The sequence below is a fragment of the Pelodiscus sinensis genome, chromosome 7, assembly GCF_052426305.1.
Source record: "Pelodiscus sinensis isolate ZL-2025 chromosome 7, ASM5242630v1, whole genome shotgun sequence".
In the NCBI taxonomy this organism is placed as follows: domain Eukaryota; kingdom Metazoa; phylum Chordata; order Testudines; family Trionychidae; genus Pelodiscus; species Pelodiscus sinensis.
Window position 1 is genome coordinate 54,084,899 of NC_143058.1, and position 20,674 is coordinate 54,105,572.

At 40.8% G+C, this 20,674-nt stretch overlaps 1 long non-coding RNA gene across 4 annotated transcripts in view; it reads right to left on the bottom strand.

Moving 5' to 3' along the window:
* Positions 1–477: 477 nt before the first annotated feature.
* Positions 478–20,674, bottom strand: part of LOC112544429 (uncharacterized) — a 75,919-nt gene continuing 55,722 nt past the window's right edge. The window contains exons 2-4 of one of the 4 annotated variants that reach the window (XR_016350060.1): positions 8,287–8,369; positions 5,963–6,017; positions 478–3,756 (exon numbers count right to left, since the gene is read on the bottom strand). This is a non-coding gene — a long non-coding RNA (uncharacterized LOC112544429). Of the gene's footprint in view, positions 3,757–5,962; positions 7,644–8,286; positions 8,370–20,674 lie in introns of all 4 variants that reach the window. The other 3 variants (XR_012905246.2, XR_012905248.2, XR_016350061.1) reach the window with 3 other exon arrangements.

The following is a 20,674-nucleotide window of genomic DNA, read 5'->3' on the forward strand; positions in this document are numbered from 1 at the left end:
CATCTTCATTTACAACTGCAGAAATCAATGGGAGCTCATGGGAAAAAGAATAGCTGAATGTAGTCCTTAGTAAAAATAAATGAGACCCTTGAGATGACCATAGTCAGTTTCCTTTATATAAGTGTGTGTTTAAAAACCCTGAGTAGTTCCCTGATATCCTCTAGTATTCTTAAGTCTAGAGGTGATTGGTCATAGTAGAAATGAACATAAGATGTCAAGTAAAGATTCAAATCAAAATTTTCCCAAATTTCAGATATTAAGTTCCACATCTGGATCTGAACTTGCCCAACATTTGTGGTGTTGGCCATCAGCCATTGCTAGTGTCTTGTGGTCTCAATTCCCATTTCTTCTGCTTCTGGCAGAAGGTCTCCTAGGAAATCTGGCTCGGTACTTATAAATAAAGTACTTATACGAGGCTTATAACTAAAATCTACTGTATCTATTTATAGGCTTTCATAAAGTGGATTGGCTTCGTTATCCTTCAAAATGAAACTCAAATCTCACTTCAGAGATTCATTTATCTGAGTGGCAAAGGTGTTTTGTTATGTCTGTGCTTGCAAGGCACTATATTTCAAAGAAATTGTGGAGCATTTTCTTGTTGTTCTTGTGTGGTCTGGGTTGATGGGGGTTGTATGTAAGAAATATGCAAGAAGTGTTTTGTACAAACACTCAAATCTTTATTGTCTTTTTAACCAACCAAAAATATTTTAAGCTCCTCATTGAAGCATTTTCTGCAGATTTGGTGCACTCAGAATACTTTTTGTGCACTGCTAAGTGGACAGATATCTTCAGTTGTCCCAGGAGGATTTGTTGTCCTGATGGCTGGCATAGTTTGAGGAGCTGATCCTGTTCATTAACACCCATGTGCATGGATTTCTGTATCTGAGAGCTCTGGCTGCGTCCTGCTTCTTGCTAGGAGTTCATTGACCCTGCAGAAGCTGGATTATATGCTGTTACTTACATTTATACAAAGCAATAGTCAAATAGCACTCTATTTCAGGAATTTCTAAACAGTAACGAGGCCTGTGATGCAAACAGCCATCTTGCTGTATGAGCACCTACCTATTATGCTACATAGTGCCGGATATCTAGCTTCCAACATAACTCATTATCCTGAAAACCCCTTACCTGGTCTTGCATCACTTGATATTTAATTACAAGAACAGCCTACAACAGGGCACAGAAGTTGCTTTCTCTACAGAGTACAACAGCAGTTCATTCTTCCAATCAGTTTGGCAGCTGCTGTTTCTGGCACCAAAAGAGCCCCTCACATCCCTGGAGGTGGAGGGAGTGGGGTTATCATGGTGAGTGAATTAGTCCACACAAGAAAATTGTCTCTTTAATTCTTAGTCTCCTATATAGAAGAGGGACATGTGCGAAGTGTAGTTTTGATCCAAACATTCCCAAATATCAAGATGTTCATATACAACGTTTTATTTCTGACTCATCTCTTGTTTTTCAGTTTAGTTTTCTTCCATTTTCACTCCTCCTGCTCACTGAGATTTCTCTGAACTGTCTAGCCTGTTTTGGGTTTTGTTAATTTATTACTCTCTCAACTCCCATTCGGTTACTTAATTTCAAGAAAGATTAAATTAATAACAATCAGGGAAAGGGACTGCATTTAAATTCTCTTTGTGAATATTAAGAGTAAAGTGCAACTAACATATATACAATAAATAAAGGTAAAGCTACTCAGAACCATGGAGTATACCTTTTCTTTATTTCTTGTTCATGATGGACTAATTCTTTTCCTTTGCTTGTCTTTGCATTATTCATTAGATGGAAATGGAAACTTTGCTCAGCAAGGGAGGGGAAAAAAGGAAAAATCTGCATTGTATTAATCCCAGAGCTCTCCTCCTGTGAGGAAAAGGACAAAATTTCAATTCACTACTCACAGTGTGAAAGCAGAGACAACTCCCCCCGACCTCTCCCCACTTGCAACTGTTTTTCAGAATTCAAGGCCACACCTGGTTTGAGCTTTGAGTTTGCTTAACTATGAACCTTAGGCTAAAGGAAAAGGCAATTCCTCAGGGGAAAACAAACAAACCAGGTGACATCTTGGGGTGTTATTTCTGGCCATTTCCACATTTCACAGGTGTACTAACACTGTTCTTGTAACATACTGGATAACATGCTTCATGAAAGAATATATAATAAAGAATCTGCAAAAGCGATGAGGAGTCCTGTGGCACCTTATAGACTAACTGAAGTGTAGGAGCATAAGCTTTCGTGGGCAAAGACCCACTTCGTCAGATGCATGTAGTGGAAATTTCCAGAGGCAGGAATAAATATGCAGGCCAGGATCAGGCTGGAGATGACCAGGTGGATCCAATCAAGGAGGATGAGGCCCACTTCTAGCAGCTGATCTGGAGGTGTGAATTCCAAGAGAACAGAAGCTGCTTTTGTAGTTAGCGAGCCATTCACAGTCTTTGTTTAATCCAGATTAAACTCTTAATCTTTCTTGAAATTAAGTAACCGAATGGGAGTTGAGAGAGTAATAAATTAACAAAACCCAAAACAGGCTAGACAGTTCAGAGAAATCTCAGTGAGCAGGATTAAACTCTGGATTAAACAAAGACTGTGAATGGCTCGCTAACTACAAAAGCAGCTTCTGTTCTCTTGGAATTCACACCTCCAGATCAGCTGCTAGAAGTGGGCCTCATCCTCCTTGATTGGATCCACCTGGTCATCTCCAGCCTGATCCTGGCCTGCATATTTATTCCTGCCTCTGGAAATTTCCACTACATGCATCTGACGAAGTGGGTCTTTGCCCACGAAAGCTTATGCTCCTACACTTCAGTTAGTCTATAAGGTGCCACAGGACTCCTCGTCGCTTTTGCAGATTCAGACTAACACGGCTACCCCTCTGATACATAATAAAGAATAGCACTCACCCAGGAAGTGTAGAGTTAGGAGTCCTAGTTCAGGATGCTTTTGCATATAATTAGATACCATTTTGTTATTTACCAGTATCTTTCCATACAACTAAAGGAGGTAGGAGGAAACACAGTAACAATTCACTGATGCTAAAGGAAGTAGAAGTTCTTGGAATTATTGAGTGTCTGGGAGGAGCATCTTTAGCCAGTAATCCTAACTAGTCATTAAACTCCAGGAAGATCCTGTGCTGGGGTCATTGTTGCTATTATGAATGAAAAATAAACAAAATAAATTGTAAATGCCACTTAGCTATTTCAGTTGCTACTTACAGAGCATTTACTGAGAAAGAATGACCTGTACACAAGCCAGTTTTGTGTTCAAAATAGGGGAGTAGCAGTCAGAACTTTTGAACTTTTCTATTTCCTGCTCTGCCACTCTCTTGTGGGATAGTCTAGAGTAAGACTTAACTTCTGAGCCACCTGCTTGCAAAATGGGTATAGAAATGCTCCACCATCAGGGAATGAGAATTCAGGTTTGTAAGTTTCATTGCAATCCTTTGATGAAAGGCACTGCAGTAGGGCAAAGTGTAGATATAAACAGGCACCTACTATGATAGCTGCTTTGTGATTTGAATGTGTATTCATTGGGCGCTAAACCAAAGTCATCTGAAGAAGTGGTTTGTGCCCACGAAAGCTCATGCTACCATCTATATGTGTTGTTCGTCTCTAAGGTGCTACTAGACTATTTGTTGTTTTTTAAGTTTTTCCTGTTACATACTTACTCAGCTAACCCTCTGAAACTTTTATGTCTCACAAGTCATAACTTCAGTCAAATAGTAATTTTTGGTGATGCTGTCTGGGCAGGATTTCAGCTGATCATCTAGAGAAGAAAAGTTCCAGTGTCAATTTCCAGATGCACATTAAAACTTATAAAGAGTGGGATTTCCATTGCTCATGACTCCCTGTAATCTCTGACAACCACTTCAAGTAAAAAGCTCTTGCTTTTTTTGGGTCAAGATAGACAATTAGGGAAATGCCTTAGCTGCCAACCCAATAGCTGCTATTAGCTCCACTGAGACAAGCACCCAATGCCTCCTTTGGACTCATATTCCTGTCTTCTTTATGATATACCATTGAAGAATTATCTTTTTTGTCATTTTTCATTCACTTCCATCTGCTCATTTCATACATGATTAGGACTGACAAGCAAGCTTTGTATTTAAATGACACTGGAAGAGATTCTCTTTGGAATCCATCAAGGCTGGTTATTAACCCACCCAAATGGTTTCTATTCAGACATTAACTCTCTTCAGATGCCTAGTGTATATTCAGGGCAGTAATCTTGAGTCCACTAGGCCTGAGGAGAAAAATACCAAGATTAAGAATTAAGTATTTTATCCTTGATCAGTGTGTTTTGTTTATAATTAATTCTTGGAAGAGTTTCTGGCCAAATTCAGAATGGGTATTATTGACTCGGTGCTACTAAGGTCAACAGAGATGGATTTGCTTACACCAGGTATGATTCTGGCCTTGAATTTTCCAACCTAGAAACATAAGGCACCCAAATGTATGTGATATAATATGGCAAGTGGTAACATCATATGTAATCTATCATCAGATGAATGGCATGTTGAAAAATGATTTAAGCTGGCTATGTACATGACACTAATTCTCCAGCAATGCTCTGCACATACCAACATATCAGCTGAAACAGTATGCCCCCATTAGAGCTACAGATAGAGGAAGGGGGAGGGAGAGAGAGATGCACACATTCTTTCATCTAATAGCAGTAATGATTGAGGAGCAGGGTGTTTCCTGGGGATTAATGACCGGCTGAGATTCATAGCCTGAAACTGAACCCAGGGTATCAGCTTCTACCAGCCTGTCATTAATCCACAGGAAATGCCCTGTGCCTTGATCATTATTACTGAACTGAAATTATCCCTGTTACTAGAATTCCAATTACATCTTCTTAAGCTCTTGATAATTATTAATCCTGAATATAAAGTAATGGTTTATAATGGAACAGATAACTGTTAGCGAGGCACAGGGTGAAATGTAAATAACCATGTTTAGTTCATCAAGCCAACAAGTTGCATTAACCCCTACAGAGTCTGTTTTGTAAGCTGAAGGTTCTGTTACTGAGTTCCGCAGACTTGTACTATCCTTTGCCTTTCCCAGCCCTGTCGTCCCTTGCCTATGAAATTTCAATGACAAAGCTATATCCACTGCTGTGCAGACTGTAACTTCTTTATGTAGCCTTTTAAAAGTGCAGGTTGCAACCTCTTCCATTGACTCCTAGGAGTGGATGAATAATAAGGAAAGGCACGGGAAATGTCAAAAGAAGGTGCATCCGGGGAGTGTATGTATCCATCCCTTTCAGGAAGTGACAATCTAGTTCTCTATCATGTCAGTCAGTTTAAACCCATTTGATGTGGCCAATTTCCTCCAATTCATGGTTGTGTAAGTAGAGTGCTGATAGGCGTGCCCCCTCTAAGTTCCAAAGCCCCTTCTAGGAAAAAAAATTGCCATCATTCTACCATTTCCTGCTATTGTTCTACATCAAGCTGAAAAAGCTCTGTCTGTAGCTGGGAAAAGACAGGATCCTAGAACTCTTTGTTTCCTTTGTCACCTGAATTGTTGCCAGAGTGAGAGGGAAGGGACATGATAAACTGAAACATCTTCATTGATAATGGAATTTTACAGAAAGCTATTAAATCTGACAGCCAACAGAATGAGACCAATTTGAATATCTCTTTCCATTCATGGAACTGTCAAATATAGAGGGCTACAAAACAGATTTGGAGAAAATACTGGTGTTTTCTTAGTTGGTAATGCTAACGCATCAGGATTTAAGGTTACGTCAGCAGCAAACTTGTCAAGACAAATATTTGACACCACAACACTTCTCATTGTAGTTCTACTTAGCAGATTGAAAGCCCCGCTGCACTGCTATGTATCTGGCAGCCTCTGTGCCTATAACACATTGAAAGAGAAATATGTACTATCATCTTACAAAGCAAAAAGGCAAACCCCCATCTCCCCATAAATCAGAGAGAGGAGCAGAATCTCAATTTCAGGCCTACCCTTGTTGTAACGCCAGTTTAAATTGATAAGTTTCATGCAGTGTTGTAGTTGCATCTGTTTCAGGATATTAGAGAGAGAAAGAAGGTGAGGGAATATCTTTTGTTATTCCAACTTTTGTTGATGAAAGAGACAAGCTTTCGAGTTTCCACAGAGCCCTTCTTGAGGTCTAGGAAACATAAACAGAGTGTCACTTCTAAATACAAAGTGGCATAGATTATTCAGCATAAATAGTTAATGCATATTTCAAGGGAGTATTCATGTTGAACTGCCCTATTATTCCCTACAACTGGGAGAAAGGCAGCTGGGGCAGAATGCTGAGGCTTTGTTAATGGGTTATAGATTGTAAATCATAAATCCAATGTCTGTATTCAGTCCATCATTTTTAGTGTCTAGCAAAATTACAAATTTAAATTCCCAGGCTTGTCTTTTGAAAGTGCTGTGAATGTTTTCTTTGAGTACAGGGACTGCAAGGCTGGGTATAGAGTGACTGCTTTGTGAAAAATGTACATTTCATACACTTTTTCCCAGCACAGGTATGTATTTAAGCAAGCAAAAGGCAGTGAATGTGACTATAATGTCCATGTGACTATAATGTTAATATAATAATCAGAGTTTGGATTCAAACTGGAACTTTCTTAAAGTTTGGGTTTACTCCAAAGGGTGAGTTTGGTACAGACCGTTATGGTACAGACCATATAGAAATAAGGGCCAAATGCAAATTTACTCAATGTTTGGATATATTGGGACCCAAGATTTTGGTTAGGGCCTATCCCCAAGAGTAAATAAAAGTTCTCAGGGTTAACATCGCAAAAGATTAAAAATAAATAAACAAATAATCTCACTACCTTACATTTAAATAAACTGTCAAAAATGAAATACCAGCCTAGACTTCCAGAGGTGATTTCTAAACTAGATATCCAAAATGTCAAAAACTTTGGTAGTCTAGTTTGGATAAGCAACCAAAAGTTTAAATACTCATCCAAAATTTATGTTAATTTTATATAAAACTATGTTGATTTGAAAATCAATTTAAAAATCTCAGTAGTGCTGTGACTTGCAATATTTCAAGTACTCTCTAGTTCTCACCAGTCACATTAAAATACATAGAGTACAGCCTTTTTTGTAGTGGCTATATTTCTTTTTTTCTATTTTTAGTCCTGATTGAAATACAAATAAACTTTATTTCCAGCTTTTCCTTAAGTTTCAGAAATATTATTATTTTAAACTAATTATCCCTAATTATTAACACAATTTATAAATGTCTCCAGATTAAGGAATATCCTGATGTTAGTCTCCATTTTCTCTTCATATATTTAAATGCGAAGAACAAGAATAATCTCAGAGACCTTTTGTCATTTTCGTCTGTTGATTTTTCTTTGTTGCTGGATATAATCATTGGTTATTTTACTTACTCAGCTTTAAAATTTCTGTCAGTATTTGGATACTTTAATATTTAAAAGTAGAAATGGGTTGTTCAATATTATGGGTTTATGGTGGAAAGGTATCTTCTAATGCTATTAGAGAAACACAGATAAAAAAGGTTCACGGTGGAATGCAGATAAAATTTTTATCTAAATCAGCCAGCAGGGAGCAGTATCTTTCTTGGCTTCAGTTTTGATGTTCAAGATATTTGCTGGCCATGCTGTCGATGACTTTTTCTTTGTCAGCCGTTTGTGAACTCTGGAGAACAGACATCCTCACCAACAAATTGCCATTGTGAAAAACAGATTTTATGTTGGCACATCAGCAGAACAGATGGGGATTCAAAACAGAACAAAAGAAAAAACGTTAGCAATGTTGGTGTTGTATTACTTTTTATTCATAGAGTTTATCTGTGCTTTGCTATGAAGATCATTTAGTGGCTTTTTAAATTCAGCTACAGTAGTCTACATTTAGGCCCCAGTTTTGCTAGTCTCTCATGCACCTGTCTAATTTTGAGCATGTGAGTAGTCTCATTGACTTTAATAGGACTACTGACATACTTATACACCTCCTTGCTCTCAGTTTCTGGTCTCTTTGGGATCAGTGGCAGGCTTTCCGTTTTGTCTGGATCAAGTCCCAGGAGAACTAGGGTGTTGAAATGAAGAAATTATTTTTTTTAAATAGCAAAATAAACTTTTTATTTAGGTCAGAAAATTCTATGTTAAGATTTGATTTTTAAAAAAAGCCTGAGTTTATCCATGCTTAATTTTAAAGGGACACTCACTTAAAAAATTGCTCTTCTATCATCAATTGTTTGTTTTAACCAATTTTTTTTATAAACAACTAAAATTAATGTAAATGAAATGTTTATGAAACAAATCCTCCTTTTCCCCCATTTTACCTTGTATATTTGACATCATGTTTTATTTCTCCTCTGTAGTCAGGTCAGTCATTTCCTGCTGTTTCTGTGGCCCTTTAAAAAAACTGTAAAAATTGGCAAAGGTAGTGAATGAAACATCAGTAATTCAGTTTTGTTGTAGACTAGATTTCAATATGAATATAACACTATGAGCAGTTACTTATTTATATTTTCTAATTTCTTTTGTTAGCAATTTTTGATGAAAATTAAATCATCATTAAAGCAACATTTTGTAACTTATATTTGTGATCTATATTAAAACTTAGAACAATTCCACCCCATCTTCCCAAACTGCCATCCTTCTTTTTTGTCTTTTAGACTTACTTTCTTCTTTCTTCCTTTCTTTCAATATTTCCCCTTTTTTGTTTTTTCTCTTTCTAAACCCTGACCTCTTTTCTTGTACTTTCATTCTCTTTACACTCCCATTTCCCCCTTTTGTTTTTCCTCTTTCATTTCTATTAAGTCTTTCTCCTGTTTCTACTTCTCCACTCACTTTTTCTCTGCTCCTCCAACCAGTGCTACACATTCTTTGTTCCCTCATCTCATGTGAATTTTAAAGGCTAAATTTTGTTCCTTTCCATTCAGAAGTCACGGGGGTTGGGGCAAAGCAGAGGGGGCAGGAACTGTGTTGAGACTGGCCCCGTAGAATTTCTAGGTAATTAGGCACTGTGTGGGATTTTTTTATTGTTTTCCTTATTTATGTGTTTATTTGGTGATGATGGGGTAACAGGACAGGGAAATTCTGGGAATCTTCAATAAAGGGAATCCTTTAGTACTGCTGGCCCTTGTAGACTGCTCTTCTGCTCCCTCCTCCACTTGTTGCATGAGTCCTTGACACTCAGTACTGCTCTTGAGTGAGAGATTTCTATGGCAGCACAGTAGCAGACAGGGAGAAGCCCAGCAGGAATTAATGGCACTTCAGGCAATGTTAACTGCTGATAAGATATTCCTTTGAATAGATCAGTCAGGAATCACAGTACAGAGTGATAGAAATGTAGCCGTGTTAGTCTGGGGTAGCTGAAGCAAAATGCAGGACAATGTAGCACTTTAAAGACTAAGATGGTTTATTAGATGATGAGCTTTCGTGGGCCAGACCCACTTCCACTTTTTGATCTGAGGAAGTGGGGCTGGCCCACGAAAGCTCATCATTTAATAAACCATCTTGTTAGTCTTTCAAGTGCTACATTGTCCTGCATTTTGCTTCAGTACAGAGTGATTAGCTCTTGATCTACCCCCTCCCATTTCCAAAGTAAACACTGATGCAAATCCTCATTGAATCCTGCACATGGGTTTAAGCTATTTCCTAGGGAAGTGAGGAGAATTCTAGAGTTATAGTTCTCTACTCTCATGCCTCTGAAGAGAGTCACTGGATCTCAATTTTTACTTTCAACAGAAGCAAAGGGCTGATCTAGCCCTATGTCTTCATGGGCCACAATGCCAAATCAAGCTGCAAAATTACAAATTAGCTATATTTAGAGCCTCTTGGTTATGTGTGAGGACTTTATTTCTATTTCACAGACTTTAAAGAAAACAAAGGTAAAAACTTGAGGAGGCTAAAACTGCTGCCCGCCTGGCCTGGAGCCAGGCATTTAATTGTCTTCCCGTCCTCTGCCTTGTAATAGCAAAACAGAGCTTTTTGTTTTGGATTCAATAGTGCTGCTTATATATTGTCTTTGCTGTTAACATACTTTTATGCCAGTAGTGTTCTCTTGTCTCAAAACCAAGTAATCCTTAGAAGTAAAGAAAAATGAAAGCAGCTATTTTTGTTAATACTAGTCAGACTTTGCATATAAAAATATATCACAGAACAATTTTTCGCATGAATAATTTCTAAAGCTGGTATTTTGAGACTTCTTTCAATTCAAATGAAAACTAAGGTTCTGAGTGCCTGGATGTGCCCCCTAATTTGCAAGTGTAGCCTGTACACAGATCAATAGCAGAGTTTGAACCTTTCATTATCCATGTATAAACCAATATTTTTGTCCAGTTTGATATTTTAAAATGTATTAGATGGTGGAGATCTGTAGCAGCAAATCAGAGGTCTCTGCCACTTGAGCACAGAGATAACTCCATTAGCTGGCAGCAGTAGTAGACTTTTAGCTTCTCTGTGGACTAGCCACTAGAGGGAGAATTTGCACAAGCCCAAATTCCATTAAATTAAATGGCAGATGCACAGATGTATAGAAGGATAGACTTGATCCCAGAGTTTATTTATAGCAAAAATGAGACCATTTGGGATAATTGGGGTAATTTGTCAGTTGAAATCTGGAGCAGGAATACCAACTGCTGAAAATATTGCTGATTTTTATGGACAACATAGAAAAAAATTTCAGTCATACAAACTTTTTTAAGGACACATTCTTACATACTCTAAAGATGGTTCGAAGGGACAAAAGTGTACAATATACAATGTTTTTTATTCACATATCACAACAACATGTTGTTATATTAGTTTAACCTACTTACTATCAACATCAGCATTCTCCAAGTTCTCCAGTTTGTGATCATATTTTGCAAAAGCCAATGTCAACCATTGCTTTAGTAATTTTCTAGGTCCATTTTTGATGGTCAATAATCTTTCCAGTATAGGAATGCACAGATTATTTCTTTTATTTAAGTGACTATCATGCTGTGATTTACTGGCGGGGAGTCTATGGAAGGCTGCTCTTTGGAATAGGGATGGCGCCTGCAGTAGTGGTGGGAATGAGGGAAATGTTGCTCCAGGCCCTGCACTTCCCTCGGGATGGCCCTGGCTCCAAATTCAAACCTTAAATGTTAGCCATTAAAAAAGGACAAGCAACTTTCCCTTTCTTTTTCATCTTTGTGCATCACTGTACTTCTGGTGTCCAGGTGGGAGCAGGAGTGGCAAAACACTGCAAGAAAGATTACAGGAACCCCCCTGACTTCTGACTGCCCGAGTTGCAAACCCCCTCACTTATAACCATTTTTGTAAGTGTGGAAGGGGCCGAAAACCCCCGACTTACATTCTTGGCCCACATTTATGACAGCGCATGGCGCCTATCATAACTGAGGGTTCGAATTACGTTGCCCCTGACTTGCAATGCTTCCCCGGGAACCAACTGTGTCACAAGTCAGGGGCCGCCTGTTTCATGATATGTCATCCTGACTTGAAGCAGTAAATACTAGAAAGCTTGCAGAAAATCAGTGGCATTTCTAACTTAATTTTGCAGCTTCCAGATATGAGGGAATTGAAGCTGCTCTGTGATAATTTATGAATACTGCTACGTTATGAAAACTGGGGCATTTAGTGTATACAAATGTTATTTAATTTAATAGAGGTCCATAAGGAAAAACAAGTAGGAATGGGCATGAAATGGCTCAAGATAACCTACCCCTCAGTAAACACTTGAAGTTTCTTATGGGACAGTGGTTGAACTGGAAAGATTTCTCATCCCATGCAGTATGTTTTCTCAGAAGGGTTGAAGTCTCAAAAAACAGAACAAAAGAGCTCACTCAAGAGAGGGGTCTAGAGGTGAACCATATCAAAGGCAGGAACCTAGCACTGTCTGAAGAAGTTAGCCCTGCCGATCTTATTGTCCAGGGGGGAAGGTAAGACATTCAGTAGGATAAGTGTGATGGTCTGAAATCCTTTTATCTTTGATCCTACTATTAAAACCAACAATGCATTGTTGATACCAAGCCAAATACAGGCAGTCCCCGAGTTACGCGGATCCGACTTATGTCGGATCCGCAGTTACGAACGGGGCGTTCCTCTCCCTGGTCTCCAGCAGACCAGGGAGAGGAAGCAAAGCGGCGGAACACGTGGGCAGCGGACAGGGCTGTCCGCTGCCCACGCGCTCCAAGGCTTGGCTCTGCTTTGCCCCCCCCCTCCCCCTAGTCTGCAGACCAGGAGGACGGGGGGGGGGGCAAAGCAGAGCCAAGCCGCGGAGCGTGCGATCAGCTGACAGCCCGGACGCGTCTGGGCTGTGAGCTGGCCGGGAGCTCCGCGGCTTGGCTCTGCCTTGCCTCCCCCCCCCTCCCCCTGGTCTGCAGACCAGGGGGACGGGGGGGGACGGGGGGGTCAAAGCAGAGCCAAGCAGAGCCAAGCCGCGGAGCGCCCGGCCAGCTGACAGCCCAGACGCGTCTGGGCTGTCAGCTGATCGCGCGCTCCGCGGCTTGGCTCTGCTTTGCCCCCCCCTCCCCCTGGTCTGCAGAGGGGGGGGGGGCAAAGCAGAGCAAAGCCTCGGAGCCCGAGGGCAGCAGGACAGCCACGGCGCGTCTGGGCTGTCCCGCTGCCCCCGTGCTCCATGGCTTTGCTCCGGACACCTGTGGTATGGCAGCTGGGGCGCTGCCAGTTGGTCCCGTAGCGCCGCTGTGGGCGCTACTGGATCAACCGGGCAGCACCCCAGCTGTTCTGCCCCAGGCGTCCTGATTCAGCCACTGCTGGTCAGATTCAGCAGCGGCTGAATCAGGACGCCTGGGACAGAGCAGCTTGGGTGCTGCTGGGTTGGTCCAGTAGCGCCGAGGAGCGGCGGTGCTACTGGACCAACCCAGCAGCACCCCAGCTGCTCTGCCCCAGGCGTCCCCAAGTCAGCCGCTGCTGAAACTGACCAGTGGCTGACTACAGGAAGCCCCTGCCCTGGGCTTCCTGGAATCAGCCGCTGATCAGTTTCAGCAGCAGCTGACTTGGGGATGCCTGGGGTTCTTAAGTTGAATCTGTATGTAAGTCAGAACTGGCGTCCAGATTCAGCCGCTGTTGAAACTGATCAGTTTCAGCAGCGGCTGAATCTGGATGCCAGTTCCGACTTACATACAGATTCAACTTAAGAACAAACCTACAGTCCCTATCTTGTACGTAACCCAGGGACTGCCTGTACCATTTGGCATATCAGAGGAGGTGCTCTGATCATTTTCTAATTAAATATTTTACATGCTGTTACCACTCCCCAAAGGAGGCTGCAGAGGGGTGGAATATCCATGGACAGCTTTGCTTTGTGTGAGCAGCCTGCAGAATTATTTAGGCACATTAGGGGAAGCGTCCTTCTTGTATTAGGATCAGTGGAAGGGGAGTTGAAGGCCCTATATTCTCTATTTATGGAATGCCAGGAAACAAGGTATAATAAAAATTGCACTAATTCAGCTTAACCAGTGTTCAGCTTCTCATTTTGCTAAGGAAGCTCCTAGCAGCTGAGCTGGGAGCTTTCTGCAGAGCTGCAGCTTACAGCCTGAACCATGGAATGTCATCTGAAACTCCCAAGAGCCCTGGATTTTGCAGGCACAAACCTAATGCAGTCATGGACCCAGTGGAAAGAGGACTTTGAGCAGTACACAGACCAGTCCATGCAGGAGGACAGCAGCAACAGAAGAGTCAAACTGCTGTTTTATCCTCTTGAGGAACATGGCAGAGAAATCTGCAGCATTGTGAAACTTCACCATAGCTCCAGCCTCACAGCAGTCCTAGTAGCCATGGGGACCTCTTGTTTCCCAAAGCAGAATTAAATGGTGGAGTACCACAGGTGTTTCATTAGAAACCAATCTGAAGGGAAGGAGACAGATCCCAGTGTAACAGCCTTGGCTGCTTCATGGAATTTCGTGGACTCCAAATCCCTAACTTGGGAGAGGATAGTTTAAAGCACTTGAAATCACCAGGGGTGTGTCTAGACTACAGGTTTTTTTTTTCCGAAAAAAGTGGCCTTTTTTAAAAAAAAACTTCCCCTGCATCTAGACTGCTGCCACGTTCTTTTGAAAGTAAATCAAAAGAATGCGGCAGTTTTTTCGAAGGTGGAAAACCTCGTTTTACGAGGAATAATGCCTTTTTTTTTAAAGTACTGTGCTTTTTGGAAAGAGAGCTTGGGTTCTCTCTTTTGAAAAAGTGGCTTGCTTTTGCGAAAGTACTGGTTGTAGTCTAGACGCTCTTTTTCGAAAGAGACTTTTTCGAAAGTATCTTTCGAAAGAGGCTTGCAGTCTAGACGTAGCTCAGCAGTGAGAGTGGCTGTTAGGTGGTCGGCCGATTCATCATATGAGGAATTAAAAATGAAACTCACCCCAGACAAAATGCAGCTCAGACAGTGAGAGGTGACAAACATTGGACATCTGCTCACAGCAGAGGGACTAAACAGGTACACACATAAATAGAAAAGAGCTTTTGGTTCTATTACTACACTTATAGCCACTCAGTAAGGGTGCGTCTACATGGCACGATTATTTTGAGATAACTAGCATTATTTTGAAATAATTATGCTAGCATCTACACTGCCAATCCATTATTTTGAAATAATTTTGAAATAAAGGACGGCTTATTTTGAAATCTGTATTCTATGAGGAATAACACCTATTCTGAAATAGCTATTTTGAAATAAGGTGTGTATAGATGCTCCACTGCTGCTACTTTGAAATAGCCCCTCACCAGGGCCTTTTAAAGTTAGTCCTCCCCAGTGCCTCCTGGGGCTCTAAAGTGAGATAGCACATCTAAATTAGGGAAGCCTGCCTCAGACTAATTCTGAGGCATCCCTGAAGTGTAGACGTGTTATTTCAAAATAAACTATTTCAGAATAACGATTTTTTATAGCTTATTTCAAAGTAAGTGTGCAGTGTAGACACACTCTAATAGTGCAACCAGACCATAAATCTGTAGAGATAATCATGGCAAGACATTCTTCGTAGTAAGGATGTTAAATAGTGACTTATTGACTGTAAACTGCATTTTGCATCGACTATTCAATTAGTCAATAGGGCGATTCCACTTTTGAAGTGTCTAGGTCTGTTGCTACACTTCAAAGGTGAAAGTGCTGCATGGAGCTGATCCTGGGCTCCATGCAGTGCTGCTGCTTTGAAACGCTGCATGTAGCCTGACACTGGGGTCCCTGCGGTGTTTCAAAGTGGCAGCGCTGCATGGAGCCTGGGATCAGAGGGGGAGTCCCCAGCTGATCCTAGGCTCCATGCGGCACTGCTGCTTTGAAATGCCACGTGTTGCCTGATGCTGGGCTCCCTGTGGAGTTTCAAAGCGGCAGCACCGTGTGGAGCCCGCGGTCTGGCCCCAGGCTTCAAACAGCGCTGCTGCTTTGAAGTACCTCCTCTTCTCCCCCCGCTTGCTGCCTCTATCTGAAGCTGCAGTCACTTGTACCTGCAGAGGCTCAGGTAAATGTAACAGTAGCTGCCCGCCAGGGGCTAACCCTGGGGAACTGAATCTGGCCCATGGGCTGGTATTTGCCCACTCCTGGTCTAGACTGTCAGCTTGGGTCCCCAACTGCAGCCTTTGAATATGCTCAACATAGGAAAGCTCAGAGGAGCTTCCAAGAGAAAGTAGCCTTTCACAAAGCGATAACATTCTTGTTTGGAGACATGGATTTATGGCCATTGGCTTGAGAGATAATGCCAACTGCCACGTCTCTCCAAGTGGGTCTTCATAGGCAAAAGAGCATGGTCATTTGTCAGAAAATCATTCAGGATTCTCACTATTTTCTGCAATTTTATGGAATCTTTGTTAAAGAAAATATTTCCATGAAACTTTATTAGAGAAATAAAGCTCAAATATATTCCATAAACCAAAGAATTTTTGGGGGCTCTGAGTAGCTGGCCACTGGACTATCAACCCTTAATATGGCAATATAGGAATAGGTGTCAAGTATATCCATGTATGCGGGTGGGAAGTGAAAGATTTTTACATTTGAGTATGACCATGTTTTAAAATACATAGCTTTACTAGATAAAATGATTGTAAGCCATTTTAAACTGCCACAAAAATGCATATGATACTGCTTCTTTGCTCTTTTCATTAAAAGTAAAATGGCTAGTTTTTAGGAAGTTACATTACAGGCCACATTTTTAACACGTTGGAGCTGTAGCTAGTGTTGGGTTCAAAATAATGATTCTTTTAAATGTAGTGTAATTATTTCAGACCTCATTGCCATCACAAACTGGGTAGCTGGACACTTAAACGATATAAGTTCTCCTAAATGTCTGTTATTGCATAATCAGAGGCTGGTTCAGGCTTTTTTTTTAAAAAAAAAAAACTTGCCCCAAGAAATGCATTCACAATTAAGAGAATGTACAATGATATCCTTTTGTAGATGAGCTTTTATTCCTATTGCTGAGGCAGCAGATTTCCAGATTTTTGACTGCTCCAGCACTTGCCTTTGGGAGAGAAATAAGTTCTAAACACAGAAACATGAAATTTCTGAAGAAACATAAACATGAAGATCCTACATCTTGGCTGGCAGTCAGACTAGATGACCCTTGCAGTGCCTTCTTACCCTATGGTTCTATGTTCTATGACTCTGATTTAAGATTAAGTGAACATCTACTTGGAATCTAATTATCTCAGCTCAACAGCAGGGAAAGTCATCGGCCTTTCAGCCACAGATGCAATGTATCTCTATTTAATTTATCTACAGTATAAACATATTGTCTTGGTTATTTTTTAATGAACTGTCACTTCTACCATTATGATATTAGAACTTCTTTGATATTGATTTGATTCTCCAGAAAGATGTTTGGGGGGCTTTTAATGGTACAGATCATTACTTTGCCTTTTTTTATTTCATGTTTTGTTTGATCGTAAGTGAAAATTAATGTATTTGTTTTGATTTGTAATTAATATGTTCAAAAAATTTTTTTTGATGTTGGGCAATCATGACTTTGCCAGACATTAAAAAAATCAAATAAATAGTAAAACAACCAGATAATAATCAACCCAAAATTAGTCAGTGCTTTTATCCCATTCCATACTGTCTATGTTTATGCACATCACAACCTGCTGAGCTATAAACATTAACATCAACTGCTTGCCAAAAATGAAAAGTCATGTAATGTAAATTACACTTTAAAGCATAGAAGAATGTTTTTTGATTCTATGACTCAGAAAGTTGCTTCCAACTAATTTTTGTCTGTGAAATAAATATGATGAGAATTAGTGTGTAAAATGAAAACTAAAGACAAAATGCTGGTCCCACAAAGTCACTGGCAAAACTACAACTGATATCATCCTTTTGATCTGGGTACTAATTAAGCATTTTTAAATTGTATTAAATCTTTTCAAATTATGTATTAAGGCACCAGTATGTTTCAGGCTCCTTAGGAAAAGGCCCAAATCTAAAAGACCTTGGAACAACACAAAAAGATCCTTTCAGTCCTAGGAAACATGTTTTTTGTTAAAGAAATAAAAAAAGAACTATTTCAAAAAGGTTTTTTTTTTTTTTTTTTGCAATGAGTTGACCACAACAGTCATGGAAGTGATATTGATGAGCTCAGTGGGGATTTTGAAATGGGGATTTCAAGACTAAACATATTATAGACAATTACAAGAGCAAACCAGCCTGATAACAAGCATATGTTCTTAAATGTTTTATAGTAAATGAACATTAGAACAAAGGAGGCCTTTAAATAAACATATCTTGGGTTGAACTTTCTGCCAAAAGTGCAGCGATTTCACCTATAAACTTCAAAATTGGCGCACCCACTGACTTTTGCACGTGGGGTAATTCTGCACCAAACTGCCTACTAGCATGTATATTTCCCTCATTTGTGCACAATGTGAGATCAAAGTCAGATGTCGGAGAAACATATGGGATGTGTATGTTATGTTAGATATACCCAATGTGTATGTGATGAAATTGAGATGGATTTTTAATACATTTTAAGTGATGAAGGGCCATATATTTCTGCTTCTCTCCCCTTCATGGTAGCAGGCAGAGCTGTCTCAGCAAAGAATGGAGAGTATGTTGTACCCTCTTCAAAACTGGGGTGCAGATGTACTAGGCTATACTGCCTGGCTGAGTCAAACGTGATTCCTCTTGAGGTCTCCAAGTGCTGTGTGGTCTGTCAGCCTGTGACAGTGCATAGGGAAGAATTAATCCCATGTGTTGTAGGCATGTTCCTGCGATTCTTCACATGGGCGAGGAGGAGGTTTGGCCAAGAGTTGTACACTTGTTTTGTGTGATACAAAATGTGCCATGCTCAGAATTAGCACCTACCCCCACAGCCCTTCCTATACGGAAGGGTTTTGGTTGTGAGGCTGTCATGCCTGATGCTATGGTAAAAACAAGCAAGTAATGTCCATTTATTCAGGGCTGAATATTGTGAAGTCGTAACAGGAGTTTTGGAAGCCGCCTTAAGTCACTGCTCTCTTTGAGAACCCTGAAGCTGCCCTCCAGTGATGTGTTGCACACCATCTATCCATCTCCTTGTTGTAGTCCCCCACTGTGCTGACTCACTACTGTTTCTTCTATGCTAAATTCTCAAGGTAATTTCCATCTCTATCCCTGATGTGACCAAGTACGTATATTTGCTCTTGGTGATTTCTGACAGCAAGGTCTACATCTCTCCAATATTTCTGACATAGCACTGAAGCAAACGAATGCTTACTCCCTTCTCAGTACTATGATGACACAACTATCATTATCACTAGTAAGTGGGCAGGGGTACAGTATGCTGACCCCCAGGAGTTGGGAGCAGAGTTTGAAATATTGCATTGTTTAGCAGTAGATGTTTTTAAGATCTGTGATATTGCTGATGGGCTTCAGAGCGGGTCCTCTTTTGCTGTTCCCAGCTGTGGTTGGAAACGTTGTGGATGGGAACGAGGGAGAAATGTGAGAGAAATGAATCCACTGATGAGGAGAAGAGATTGATTTTATGGAACTTGTAGTGTTTAAAAGTTTAATCTGCATGGAGCAAGGCTTTGTCACGCTGGTGAGACAGAAGAAAGCTACAATTGGAGCTGTTAAAATGAAAAGTCACACTGCAATTACTGCTTGACAGATCCAAGTTAGCCGCAAAAGGAATGTTCCATACTGAACCCAGAATAGATGTGGCAGTTCAGCTTTTGTCCTAAACTATTCTTGCTAATGCACCTGCCAACTGTGTCTCTACATGGAAGCCTGACTACTGCAGCCCAGGAAAGAGTCACTGGTGGTGTAGGGCAGACAGTTTTTCTTCTGCAGTGTTCCTCCAGGGTTCTGCTGGTTGGGAGCAGCTTATTCCTCCTTCAGGGTTTCATGCAGACTTGGCTAATGGAGAGCACTAAGGCATGCACTGAATTGGCTGCCCTGGGCATACTGGAGTAGAATACCCTGCCCTAGCACATCCACCATGTTTGAGAGCATCAAAACACCTTCCATGTAGACTGAGATGCAGTGTAGTCAGTCAGATCAGCTGACTATAGAGCAGAATCCAGTTCTACTGGAGTGACTCTTGTAAGAATGGGAAATCCAACACAGCCTTGGGGGACATTCTGGCTTGTACATCAACCATACCATTGCTGAAGTTTTGATCCTGCAGTCTGATTTACATGGGTGACCTATACTACAGTCAGTGATGTTTCATGTGGGGGCACAGGGCTGTGTACAGCAGCTTGTGGGATCAGGGCTTTGGTTTCATAAGTAGAATCTTTGGTGGTGGGGGTTGGTATGAGCTAGGAGAACTCAACTTGATTCTGATTTCAGTGTTCGGTCATGGGGTTGGCAGTTTGGAGAACCATTTTTTTTTTACTAGAACGTAGAGATTTGACCTGAGAGAATAGGAGCATGTGAAACCCCTTGACCTTTTCCCAGTTGCTTTTCAGAGCAGAAATACACTTAGATTAAGTTTCCATCACATACCAAAAACCTATGTGAAAACATGGAAGCTTGGTCCAGCTTCTGCTCACTCAGTGACATCAAACTTCCCAGAAGTTGCCACTAACTTCATGTTCCTCATTTTCTGGGTTCCATACTTAAGAAACCTAGGGCCTAGTTTAACCCCACTGCCTCGCTGCAACCTAAGCACTTGCAGCTACAGCTGATGTCAGTGAATGCTCAGCTCCACTGACAGTTAGGCCTGGTGCTCTGCTGGTAGAAGCATGGGGCTCAGAGACAGCCGGTGCACCTAGCATGGTAGGCAAATACAGGGGATTCCTCACTCTTGTCAGAACAGCTGAACCACACACTTTTGAACTTTCATTGCATTGTGCATCAGGAGGTACTTGGTGCACAATCTTGTGGAACCGAACCTGGAAATGTAATGGGACTGGTCATTCACATTGTCAATTGGATTCCTGCCCAAGCTCTTAATCACCGTCAATTTCAGTCACTGCTTGAGGAAGTAAATTCTAAACACCCCAATCTAATAAAACATTCAAATTTACCATAGTTACTCATGCCCTAGTGCTTGAGGAAAACATTCAGAGTGAGCATTCGGATTAGCATTTTCATTTTTCTTAACATAAATTTGCTATTCAGTGTAAACCAAAATTTACATTGATTTACAGCCTGTGATCTTAGCTCACTGTGAGATCAGAAATACTGTGCTAGCTGTATAGATGCTGATCCCATACCAGTAATAGTAAATTAATTTTGATCATGCCCACAGAAAATGTTATGGTCCATGTAATTTGGGGCATGTATTTCCAGTTCAGTTGACTTCATGGAGATATGCC